General features: G+C 37.3%; 1 pseudogene; it reads left to right on the forward strand.

The window, feature by feature from the left end:
* The first annotated feature begins 2,999 nt into the window (after nucleotides 1-2,999).
* LOC101124094 (inhibitor of Bruton tyrosine kinase-like) lies at nucleotides 3,000-3,683 on the forward strand (annotated as a pseudogene).
* The last annotated feature ends 8,825 nt before the right edge of the window (nucleotides 3,684-12,508 follow it).

Raw genomic sequence — 12,508 nt, forward strand, 5'->3', positions numbered from 1 at the left:
CCAACCATGGAGATTATGAAGCCATTCTCACATCCATCTGCTTTTCAACAGAAAAAATAAAAATTCAAACATCACATCATCAGGACTATGTCTGCATCCACTCCCTACTCCCCCATCCCCCATCCCCACCAAGGAGCTATATCTAACCCCCTGCGACTCCCCCCGACCCTGCTTTCTGTCTCTGTCTTGCCTGTTATTTCCATCATAATGGAGCAAGACTAACAATGCGGGCACGGTGCCAGCTCCCATTGCTGCCTGATGCTCTGATGGGCTTTAGATGTGAGCACATGTTGAGGGGACATTTAAATGATGTTTGTGTGCTGCACAGTCAGGAAAACAACATTTCTGCACTGGCTCCTTTGATCTCCTAAAAGCCAACTATCATAATACAAGAAGATTTGTAAATGGGTATAAATAAATCCAAGTGGCTCCAGCCTACATCACAGAGCCTGTGCGGCTCCGTTGGCTTCTTCAGGTTTGCCTTTCCCCACATCTTGGACTCAATTAGTACGTTTCAAGTACACCTGGGATCCAACAATATCCTAGAATTAAAAGTGAGAGAAAAACTAAAATCCTTTCTAGTAAGTAGTCAGTTTCTCCCATTAGAAAAGTCTGGGAGACCTTTCTGTCACAGATTAGTAGCAGCTCTGGGGCAAAACAGAAGATGGGCTTCACTTTAGTTTGCACCTGGTGCAAGTGTCAAAAACACACAGCAACAAGTTGTGATTACTTTGCAGGTTGACAGATTTATTTGAAGTAAATTGGAGGTAGGAATAATCCAGGAAGAAATAAGAATCAGAAGACTATACAAACGAAATGCATGACCAGGAGAAAAAAAAAAAAGGCATTTTGGCAGAGACATCTGCATGAGAAAAGGAAAGGGAACAAAAGCATGATATGTTCATATGATCTAAGAGTGGTGAAAAAAGAATATACCGGGGCACATATTTCAAGAGATGGGCAGGGAAGTGGTAAAATAAACTTGTTTGGGATGTTTGGAGTCAGACTGAGAGATGATGAGAGACTTAAAATGCCAGTGAGTTTGTAGATGACAGAAGAGTGAAGGATGAGGCATCTATGGGAGTGGTAGGATCAGCAGAAATGGAGTGATGGTAAAGAACTATAAAAACTTTAGTTGGGACTACTGAATGAAACATAGAGCTACAAATAGAGAAAAAGAAAGCGATTTGGTGAAAAGTTAAGTCTCATTTGTATTGTGTCAGATATACCCGTGGAACAGGGCCATGGAAAATTGACAGCACCTGGAAATACAGGTCTGGGTATAGGAAAGAGAAGGGGTGAAAATTTGATGACAAGCAAAGCAACAAAACTGGAACTTAAATTTTGCGTAGTTTAAAAGGAGTTGAGAAGTTCCAGGGAGAGACAGATGAGGAGAATGCTCAGTGTGATAGAAAATGATCAGTCTGAAATAAAGGAGACAAAAGGGTGTTGGGCATAAAAACCAGGAGAGAAGAGCATTTTATGGAGTGTGTACTCAACATTGCAAATGTCACAATCCCAATAGTATGAGAAATAAAGAAGCTTGTTGGATTTGACAATTTGAGGATTACCAGTACAATGAACAGTTTAATTTTAGGAGAGAGAGGAAAAAGCAAAATCCAAGAGGACCAGTGGATGAGAGATAATGAACCAGAGATTTAGGTGGTGACTAATCTTGAAAACAAGTTTCATAGTAAAAAGAAGAGCAATAGTTTGATAACTTTGTAGTTGAGGGAAGAAGAATGTAAGTGAGGGGGAAGTAGCAAGTGGCAGAAAAAAAATTGAAGTATATCACGTCAGTTACTAGCAAACCTCGATCATCCCTTGGTATGAATTTTGGAAGACAAAATGTCTTATGTACTCTGGGTTATCCTTCATTTCTCAAATTGGGCCCATTAACTGTTAGAAATCCCCTAGAATCCGTGACCACAGTTCCCATTTATATGATGCCGTAACCTGACCCAGGCCTTAGGAGAGAGGGCATAGTGTATTTGTACCACCTCCCCAGAGACCAAATGAATGGCTCAGTGTCTATTAAGATGTGGAGTAGCTAAAGGAAACTGGAAGGGAAATCAGAAGCTGAGCTGATGGGAACAAGCAAACGTGACTATTTAATGAACTTGATGTTATATCTGAGTTGTCCTGTGCTGAACACAAACAGAACAGAAGAAAGAGAATATATACAAAGGGTGTCAGGCTGAACATAAAATTAGGATCCTGGAGTACAACAAAATCAGGAATCATGATGTCTGGCAAAAGAGAGAGAGAGACAGACAAGAATGGAACAACAAAGTAGATTATTAGGAGATGATGTAAAATCTCAAGGGTACTAGATCAAGTGAAGAGACAAGTAGCAATTCCAGTATTCAATAATTACCTGCTGTAGAATTGTGATTGGTCAGGATACCAGGAAATTATTCAAAAGTGAAATTATGGAATCTGGTTATATCTCTAGTCAAATTCACCCAAAGTTAGTTAGGGAGAAGTAGTAATGGAGACAAATGCAGGTAAAATGGAAATTTAGACAAGAGGAATGATCAGTGAGAAGAAAAACCTCCAGACTTGTGCAGAATGGTGACACAGATATGACCAGTTGCAGGATCTTTCTAGTAATATCATTTATTTGTACGTTTTATTTAATTGTGATTTTCTTTCATGTCATGCACATAGTATCAACGTTAACAAAAGCAAGGATAGAAATAATCATCATCATTTGCAGGTGAGAAGAGGATGAACCAGCGTACTGAAGTAATTATCTCAGGACTGAAAGAGCCTGCAAACCAACTACAAGAGTTGGTAGTATCAATCCTGTTACTGGAAATGGGCTGTGTAGCAGATATTTTAAATATTGGTGACTTTTCCCGTGGTTTTAAATGTTCCCTAGAATATGTAAGAGATGTACTATTAACATAAGGTTTAACTTTCCCCGCAATCTTATCTGTATGGAATCCCATTGTGAAATCAGGAGACTGTAAATCTCTAGGACTACCCACTTTTGCATGGCTTCCTGTTGTGTTGTGGCTCTCAGAACCATCATAAAAACAGAAGAAAGCAGACAAAATGTGGAGCTATACCAGAGTCAAATTTCGGCAAAATGATATCTTGTAGAGTTAAACTTTCTCAGAAGCAGTGAAAAATGATTGTATCAACTACCAAAGAAAACAATTCAGAAATTAATTGCATGGAAACAGTCTTAACCACCCCTTCAAAAGCCCCCAAACCAGTATATGTATGGAAATTTGCATAAATATATGGGCAAAAAAGCCTGTTACTGGCCATAGTTCAGGAAATCATGTCAAAAAAGTTTGTTTTAAAGAAATTAAAAATTCTTAGGCTCCAAAAGTTGTGAGATGCTCTACCCACAGTACCCCAGGAGCAGAAAGTAGCCACATTTCAGATTTACCATCTCTGGACAGTCCCAATCCCTGGCTATCTTCTTAAATGACTGCTCTTTCCATGGTAGCCCCAGTCACTTTCACATATATTGTAGAAGAACTACAACAGGAAGCAGCTTTATTTGAAGTTGAGAAAAAACCCTGGCTCTGATTCAAACTGAGGAGGATGCAGTACATGATTTACTGGTTTTCTATCGAGCATTTGGCAACCCTGAGGAGTTTGTCATTGTTGAAAGGATACCACAGGGACCACTGGCAGTACCTATGTGGAATAAGCATGGATATTAGTTCACTGTGGGGTTGAGATACATTTTTCAAATTATGATTGTTAGTATAAAGAAAAGTTGAGGAAAAGAGTTCTTATAAATTTAGTAGTATCATATTAAATAGAATAAGAAAGGTTCTAATTTCCTTACTGTGCTTTAAGCATATAGTGTTTGATTAAAAAGAAATTCCTCAGAATTGTGATTTTAGTATTTTTTCATGTAAAAATGTACAAGAGGAAAAACTGATTAGGTTAGGATTAAATTGGATTGTTTCTTCTGAATAACAAACACTGAATAATCTAACAAATGTATGAGTAACTGAATTGTAAGACAGAACTATGTATAAAAAATAACTTTTTGTTTTAGACTTTAAAAGACCTTTCCAAATATTTGTTGTCACTATGCTCTATAACATAACACTGAAGTGTTTAAAGTACGAGCATCAGTCATTAATCTAACCTATTAATGGCCAGAATTTTGTGTTTGCCTCAATGGTTGTATCAACGTTCTTGTTGCTTTTTTCATAGGCTATGAGTGTGTTCTAGGTTTAAAGACTGATCTGTTCAAATGCCGTCTTTCATTTTAGATGGCACATTCTCCATTTTGCATTAAGCAATGGCGTATAGTGGAAAGGGAATAAGAACGCTAATTATTCTAGACCGTTTAGTTCAAGATAATAGTTTGTAAGATTTAGAGTCATTGTGGGCTTTGATTTTGTTTTCATTGGGTTGGAGGATCTTACAATAGCCTAACTGTGACAAAATTAGTTTCTGAAAGTGTTAAAATTTTCTAAAATAAATGTTTAAGTATAAACATAAGAAATAGTTTGGAAAAGAGTTCTCATTACCTTCACAATATTGTATATTCAGAAGTTCTCTGAGCCTATGTTGTATATCTAGAAACAGAAATTATTTATACTATACTATTTGGTTTGAGTGTTTAAATCTTTTTAAAAATGTTAAATTTGTGTTCTAGTATCTAGATAAATCGGGAAGGTTAATGTTCTAGTTTCTGAAAGATAAGCCTCGGGGAACACACAGCAATTCACTGCTATAATTTAGCTGGAAAAATGACTTAAAAAACTCAATATTTCAGGTTTAGCTCTACCCATGTTTAGCAGACATGTAAGCAAATGTGCTATAAAAAATAATTTTGATCCATTTCAAAAACTCTTATCAGTGTCCTAAAATTATTAGTCATCAAAACTAGAGTGTTGGTCAAATGAATTTGAGTCAAGTACTTTTTTTTTGGTCTCCTACTTCCTCATAAATTCCAATGTGTTTGTTTTACATTAAAGCAAAATGGTTGGGAGCCTGATATGACAAATACAAATATCTCATTTTCTTTTCTCTTGCCTCCTTTTCTCTCACATTAAAGTTATGACAGGCTTAAAATTCTATATTCCAAAGTGAAAAGCAATTTCTTTGCTTCTGCCATCCAAACTTCTTAATGAAGGGCTAATGGGATCCAGAAGGATTTCAAAACCTGAAACAAATCCCAAGACAGCCAGACTGACCTGCTTCTCCCTGAGCATTCTCTCCTTGATCTGCACACACCACACATACAAGCCAGCAGCAAAGTCACATGTCTCTCTCCTTCCCCATCACTCCCTCGCCCAACCTCGCCTCCTGTTCCTTTTCTTCCCAGATCTTTCCTCATTTAGGAAATTAGACTTTAAAAAGAGACATTCCATGTGAATGGTTCTGCAAAAGGAACTAGTCCTTCAGAGCAACAGCCCTTCATCTTTGTGGGGGAAATGGAGTGAGTTGGGATGGGGCTTGAGGAGATAATAAAAATGACCAGCTAAATCTCAGATTTTTTTCTTAATTACCAAAAAGAAAAGAAAGATGAACTGTTCTCTGAATGGAAGAGCCTTCCAGAAGACCAAGTAAGTCTTCTATAAACTGATTTCCCTTCCTGACTGTGATTTACCGGACTGACACCTAATTTGTTCTGAGCACAGTTGATGCCTCAGACACAATGGCGGATGACAGCCCACATAACCTCTCTTTCAGCTTTCATCTCATATATTCCATTTGAAGTTGAGTTCCGACAAGAGAGAGGCACAGAATTAATATTACCTTGGATCGGCTCAGTCTCCAGAGGGAGCAGCAAAAGCTTTTCTGGAAACAATAAACCCTTTAAACATGACAAGGGAAATGGGACCTCAGGAGGTCTCTGAAAGTATCTATTATTAAAGAAAAAGAGGGGAAAACCCTCGTGGGTGACTTTGATTTTTTTTTTTTTCTCAGCAAAAGCAATGATGAACTAGTGCCAGTTTTACATACAAATTTAAAGATCTGGGATGGTTTATGTTAAAAAAATCTCTCTTTCCCCTACTCCTTAGCATATTAAGTAGAGAAAAAGAAATCTTTATGAACTATATTTCTCAGGACATTAATATTTCCTTTCTGTTTAATCTGCACTAAACAAAAGTGAAATAAAAATGGAAAATTTTCACAACAGAAGCCAGAGAGGAAAAACATGTTATATCCAATCACATATATATATATATAAGGTCAAATTTAATGATCCAAATATATGTGTGAGTCTCAAGAATCAGAATATTTTAATTGAAACTTAATAGTGTGAATTTCCACAAAATTCAAACAAGAAAAAGTACAAATACAAATATGTCTATATAGAGAATGTATATTAATAGCAATATCTTACATTAGTACAATAATTTTTAAAAACAAGTACATTAACTCACTTGACACTTAGCATAGATGGTCTGATATTTTTCAAATCTTTTTGTCAAATAACATATAATAGCTCCTCCAACTATAAAAGAATAAGAAAATAATGCAGAGGCAGCTTCAGGATAATACACTGTGTGTTGAACCTGGAGTTAAAAAATTATGTTCTTTTGTCTTCCTACTTGTACAAATTGGGTATTCTTTCTGGGCCTCAATATCCTTGTCTGTAAGATGGATATAATAATAAATATTTCACAACATTCTTGAGAATCAAATGGAATCATTTATATTAGTTATAAATAACTGAACATCCTTGCTGGGGGCACTCAGGAGCATTGTGGCTCAGGCTTAGGATGACAAGAACATTGGGCTGAGCATGGGATTGGGTAGGCTGATGCATAGAGCAAAAAGGTCTTAAAGTCCCCATTCTGGTGGTACTAGATCAGAGTTGTAAGGAGAAGGGTGACAACTGGCATCCCACTGGAATTGGGGGAACTGACATTTTAATCATCTGTTGCAGTAGAGCAATAGCAATACCTCAAGATTTTCTGGTTTCTAATGAGAGATGTTTATTATCTCACAATTTTTTTGTGTCAGAAATGCAGTCAAGGCACAGTTGAAAGCCTCTGTCTCAGTCACTCGCAGGCTATAATCAAGTTATTGACCAGGGCTGCACCCATCTCAAGGCTGGCCTGGGAAAGATACACTGTCAAGTTCAGTTGCTTGACTAGTGGCAGCCTCAGAAGATCCTCTTCTGAGCTGATTTAGGTACTTGTTGATACACTTGGGGGTTTTTCATCAAGTAAAGGCAACTGTGGCAGAGATGCTTTCAACATCTTACTTGTTGACCCCATGGGATAGGTTCTTCAATACAAAGAGCCACTACAAGAAGAGTGTTGCAGTTCACCTTCACTTACCAGGTGCAAAGAAACTGCAAGGAATGGCACAAACCAAACTCAATTAAGTACCCAACTTCCCCACTCCTCAGCATTCTCCTTTAATGAGAAAGTAGACCATTAGAGTAAAGCGAGCTGATATTAGCAATTTCTCTCAAAAAGCCACTTCCCTGGTATGTCCTGGGGTCAGGACACACTAACTTGAATTTCCTACACACTGTTAATTGATTTCCCTGAGGGATCACAAACTTATTTATTCAAGAAAGATTCCATGATATTCGCCAGGTAAGAATTAATGAGGCAAGAACATAGAACCACACACTTAAAATTTTCTGCAGTCAAATGGGATTAAAAGTAATTTAGGATCTGGGTATAGATCCCTGTTTCCAAGGAGAAAAATAATGTAAAATAACCTGAGATTACCATAAAGCATGACCTATATGGGAAGAGATGATCTCTTAATAATTTAATTTCTTCAGGTTGAAAGTAATACCATTAAGGATTTAAAATTTAGTTAAATTACCTACAATATTTTCTTAAGCCATGCCTTCCATTTTACAAAGCACTTTTACACACATTATCTGCACCTAATTTCAATGGTCGGCATTTCCCCATTGCAGAAGCACATTAGAACTTCCCTAAGTGAAAAGTTTTGCCTAGATTTTTATTCTCATTACCATACTACCTAACCACATTCTTCCCATCACACACATACACACACAAATGCATACATGCATCCACACACTTCGCCTGACCTACTAATACCTCAGATCTCAGTTTAACCCTCACTTTGTTTATGGGGGCTCTCAGGCTGAAACTTAGAAAGGGGAAAGGCTACCCTCAATCCAATTACATTAGCATGGTGTAGGAAAAGGTGAGGCATTTATATATTGTTAAAGCTTCTCACGTGATTCCAATGTACAGCTGGCATTGAAAACCCTACTCTAGATCCAAGAAGATGAGAAATAAACCAGTTGAAAGGTTTTGGTATGGGACCAGTGCTGGTTTTATTCAGACCCAGGAAACCTAAAGCTTAAATATATTCTACCTGGTGAGAAGGTCTCAGTTTCATTTATTTGGACTATGAGTTTCCAGAGGATTGTATGCCTTTTCGTTTTTAATATCCCCAGAGCATGTAATTCCACCTTAGCTATGTAATAAGCATTGGCAGACTTGAACAAACTAGCTCTTTTCCAGCATCTCTTCAGTAGGTTATAAAATATAGAAATATTTAGATCTGACTCCATATCAATAGAATCAGAGTTTAGGGATTTAGATAATTCTGATACTGTTGCTTGATGAAACATCTGTCTAAAAATGAGTTCAGTATGAAGTGACCTTTGTGTTCAATTAACTTGAAAATTTACGTAGAGAAGGATTCACCTGCAGTATAGCCTGAGAGATTCTTGAACATTTCTAAAAATATAATGTTCACCATTTTTCCTTCAAGCCTGCATCACTGTTAGACCACTGTGATTGTTCACCATTCTTGCCTATATTGTTTGAAAGAGTTTTTCAACATAACTAATATTTATTCATTGCTGTCATCTTGCAAACATTTTTAATTGGTGGAGGGATTACAGTAGTAAGCACGATATATTTGCTGCATTCAAGAAGCCAAGGGGTGTAAACAAGTAAAAGGGAAACTAAGATAGTATGATAAATACTATTCAAGAGGTTCAAAACAAGATGATAACACCCGTTTCTAGAAAAAGCACACAATTCCATCTTGGAGGTGTCCAGGAAGGCTTCTTAGAGTAAGTAAGCATGCGGATGAGGCCTGTAGAATTAGTAATTGTCCTCTAGGTGAAATGTGTATAGCTGCAACAGGAGGGGGGCTTGGCAGGAAATAAGGGAATTGCAGAGCAGTATTCTAGGCAGTTTCTTCTAGTGTTAAGATGACAAACCATCCTGGTTTGCCCAGAATTTTCCTGTTTTTAGCACTCACTGAGTGTCCCAGGTCCTGGTAACCCTTTAGTCTCAGGTTGTTCATCCTAGAAGGTCAAAACTGTTTCACCAAAAAGAAGGTTGTTAATATAACTCCCCACTGGTGTTCAGCCCCATCCACATGTATCTTTATCTTGTGCACATTCAAGAAGGCTCCAGAAAGTAGGAATGGCATGATTTAAAGGGATGCTAGAATGATGATGAGGACAAACTTGGTCAGTTTTACAATCCTGCTCATGTCTTCAAAATCTATGTGTCTTTTGTTTTGTTTTGTTTTTTGAAAGGGAATCTCACTCTGTGGCCCATGCTGGAGGGCAGTGGTGTGATCTCAGCTCACTGCAACCTCCACCTCCCAGGCTCAAGCAATTCTCTCACCCCAACCTCCTGAGTAGCTGGGAACATAAGCCTGCACCACTACACTGGGCTAATTTTTTTCTTTTCTTTTCTTTCTTTTTTTTTTTTTTAGGAGAGACAAGCTTTGCCATGTTGCACAGGCTGGTCTTGAACTCCTGAGCTCAGGTGATCCACCCGCCTTGGCCTCCCAAAGTGCTGGGATTACACGCGTGAGCACTGTGCCTGGCCTCTGTATGTCATCTTTAATGTAAATGCCATAGATAGGGAGCTGATTCCTATGCGATTCCTATGCTAGAAATGTATGCTGGATCTAGTCTTGGGAAAGACCTCAGAGAAATATTCGGAATAGGGAACTCATCAAACCCAACAATGGTTTCACCAATCTCAGTTGCTGATAAGAAAAGAGCTTGTGTGACTGGTTGGTCAATTCCAAGATTTAAATATTATCTCAGAGACAAGACAGATGTGATGTTATGCCTTAGAATTTCTTGGAACAGAGTTTGATGAAAAGCTCTCTTTTAAGTGGCCATGCTAGTGAGATTTTTAAAGTTGATTAGTTGACAAGACTACTTAGCATATTAGAACACTGGATACTACAAACTTAAAGATTAAAAAGAATTTTTTCTCCTACTGTCTCTCACTTAATTGCTTTCTGCAGCTTGCTTGAAACAGCTGTCTCTGTATCCTAATGAGGCTCGACCGCTGGCATGGAATATTCAATGCCATTTTTCAAATGTGATTCATGGAAAAATAAAATTTCCATTTTCTACAACTTTCGTAGTAGATGTGGAATTCGGAGACACATGCTGAAGGGGAAACACTGGGAATTCACCACTGCCTGAGCTCCATGCCCTAAGAGAAAATGAGAATCTTCCATGTACCGCCTTGCATTAAAGTGGTAATGACTTATTCTGTTATTCTTTTAATGGATATTTTCCTTTTAAATGAGACTTTCAGGAAAAGGACAGTGTTTAAAGACATGATTTTCTTAATTATTTTCATACTGAAGCAAGTTGAAAGTGCTCAATGACCTATTTTCATTCACAGGGGAATATTATGATAGAAAAATACGGATGGCTTCTAGGAAAGGTAATCCTAGAACTCACTATTTTGATGATCTTTATAATTACGATTTCTTCAAACAAATGTTCACTCAGCATTGTAAATAAGCAAACACTATTCAAGATGCTGAGGATACAACAGGAACATAACAAAGTGCATGTACTCATGGAGCTTTCAGTCTAACAGAAAGAAAAATAGCAAATGAACAAACCAGCACACAAATAAGAAAAATACCAGTTGGTGGTAGGTAGGTGTTAATGATGGAGAGGAACTGGAATACTAATTTTTTTTCTCATTATTTGCTTGCAATAATTATTTTTTTTAAGGATTCCTGAGAGCACATAGACTGGTAATAAGGAAATTATTCATCTAAATATTCAGTAAATATTGGCCAGGTGCAGTGGCTCACGCCTGTAATCCTAGCACTTGGGAGGCTGAGGTGAGCAGATCACTTAAGGTCAAGAGTTCAAGATCAGCCTGGCCAACATGGTGAAACCCCATCTCTACTAAAAATACAAAAAGTACCTGGGTGTGCTGGCGCGTGCCTGTAATTCCAGCTATTCGGGATGTTGAGGCAGGAGAATTGCTTGAACTCAGGAGGTAGAGGTTGCAGTGAGCTGGGATTGTGCCACTGCACTCCAGCCTGGGCGACAAAGTGAGATGCTGGCTTGAAAAAAAAAAAAACAGTAAATATTTAATTGAACATTTATTGTTTGTTGGGTACTGTCCTAGGTGCTGGAATTGACACTTTCTATGGAAGTATGCTTATATGATTCAGGTTTTATAGTTTGACTTCTTTATGGATGTTTTTGTTTCCTCTTAACTTGTAATTTCTCACAAGGATTATGTTCTTTCCCACAGTTGGAAGGAACATCTTAAACTAACTGACTGCGCTAAGTTGTCAGAGAATGGTCAGTGTTCTGGTTCAGTGACAGTTCTTTCCATACTTCAGTTTGAAAAACATAGTTTCTAGTGGTAAAGGCTGGTGGAGATGCCCTCAACCATACTGGGTTTTTTCCTTGGCCATAGATTTTTGTGAAAAAAAATTCATAAAGAATTTATTCATGGGGAATTTATTTCTTTGCTAGATATTTGTTGGGTGCTGAACTACATGCTAGAGACTGATCAAAGCACCGGGGATATAGCAATAAAACTAAGTAACCAAACAACCAAGTCCCTGATCTCATGTGGTTTACTGGCTTGCTGGTGAAATTTGTGAGGCATGAAAGTTTTTTCTTAGATTTAAAAGTGTTCATGAATGTATTTGCTTGTTTACTTGCTTGCATATTTACTTCTTTTTAAGATTTCCAGAGAATACAGAGAACATTGTGTAAAAAATAAGAAAGATATTCTGCAATAATGTTGGTCAAAACCTATTTATTATTTTAAAGCTAAAAGAAGAAAATTGTGATCTTTATAATGATATGACAAAGGTTCATTCAGTCCTTGTTTCAGACGAATGGTGACGTCCCAAGAAGCAGATTTCTTGCTTATGCATTTGACTGTCTACTCATGTTTCTATTAATGTGTCTGTGTGTGTGCATATACAGATAGGCATATGGTTTTGCTTAGACTGAATCATTTTATGCGTATGGCTATTTCCTTCTGAAAACTAAAAGGGAACTCTCAAATTTACATAATTGTTGCCCAAACTCAGTTAATATAATCTTAGGACAAGGGTTCTATGAATATTGTTTGTATTTCTGCTTTAAGATGTGGGTTTGATTACATTTTAAATAATTACTTTTCAACTCCTATTTATTCTATATTTCAAAGATATTTATTCAGCCATATAGCCAAAATGCCTACTATGGTATTAAAAAAACAAAACAAAATGAAAAAAACTTTGTCCCCATTCCTGGCACAGAGCTCCTGAAATCTTTGGAATC

Source organism: Gorilla gorilla, chromosome 17 (assembly GCF_029281585.2).
Source record: "Gorilla gorilla gorilla isolate KB3781 chromosome 17, NHGRI_mGorGor1-v2.1_pri, whole genome shotgun sequence".
Lineage (NCBI taxonomy): Eukaryota > Metazoa > Chordata > Mammalia > Primates > Hominidae > Gorilla > Gorilla gorilla.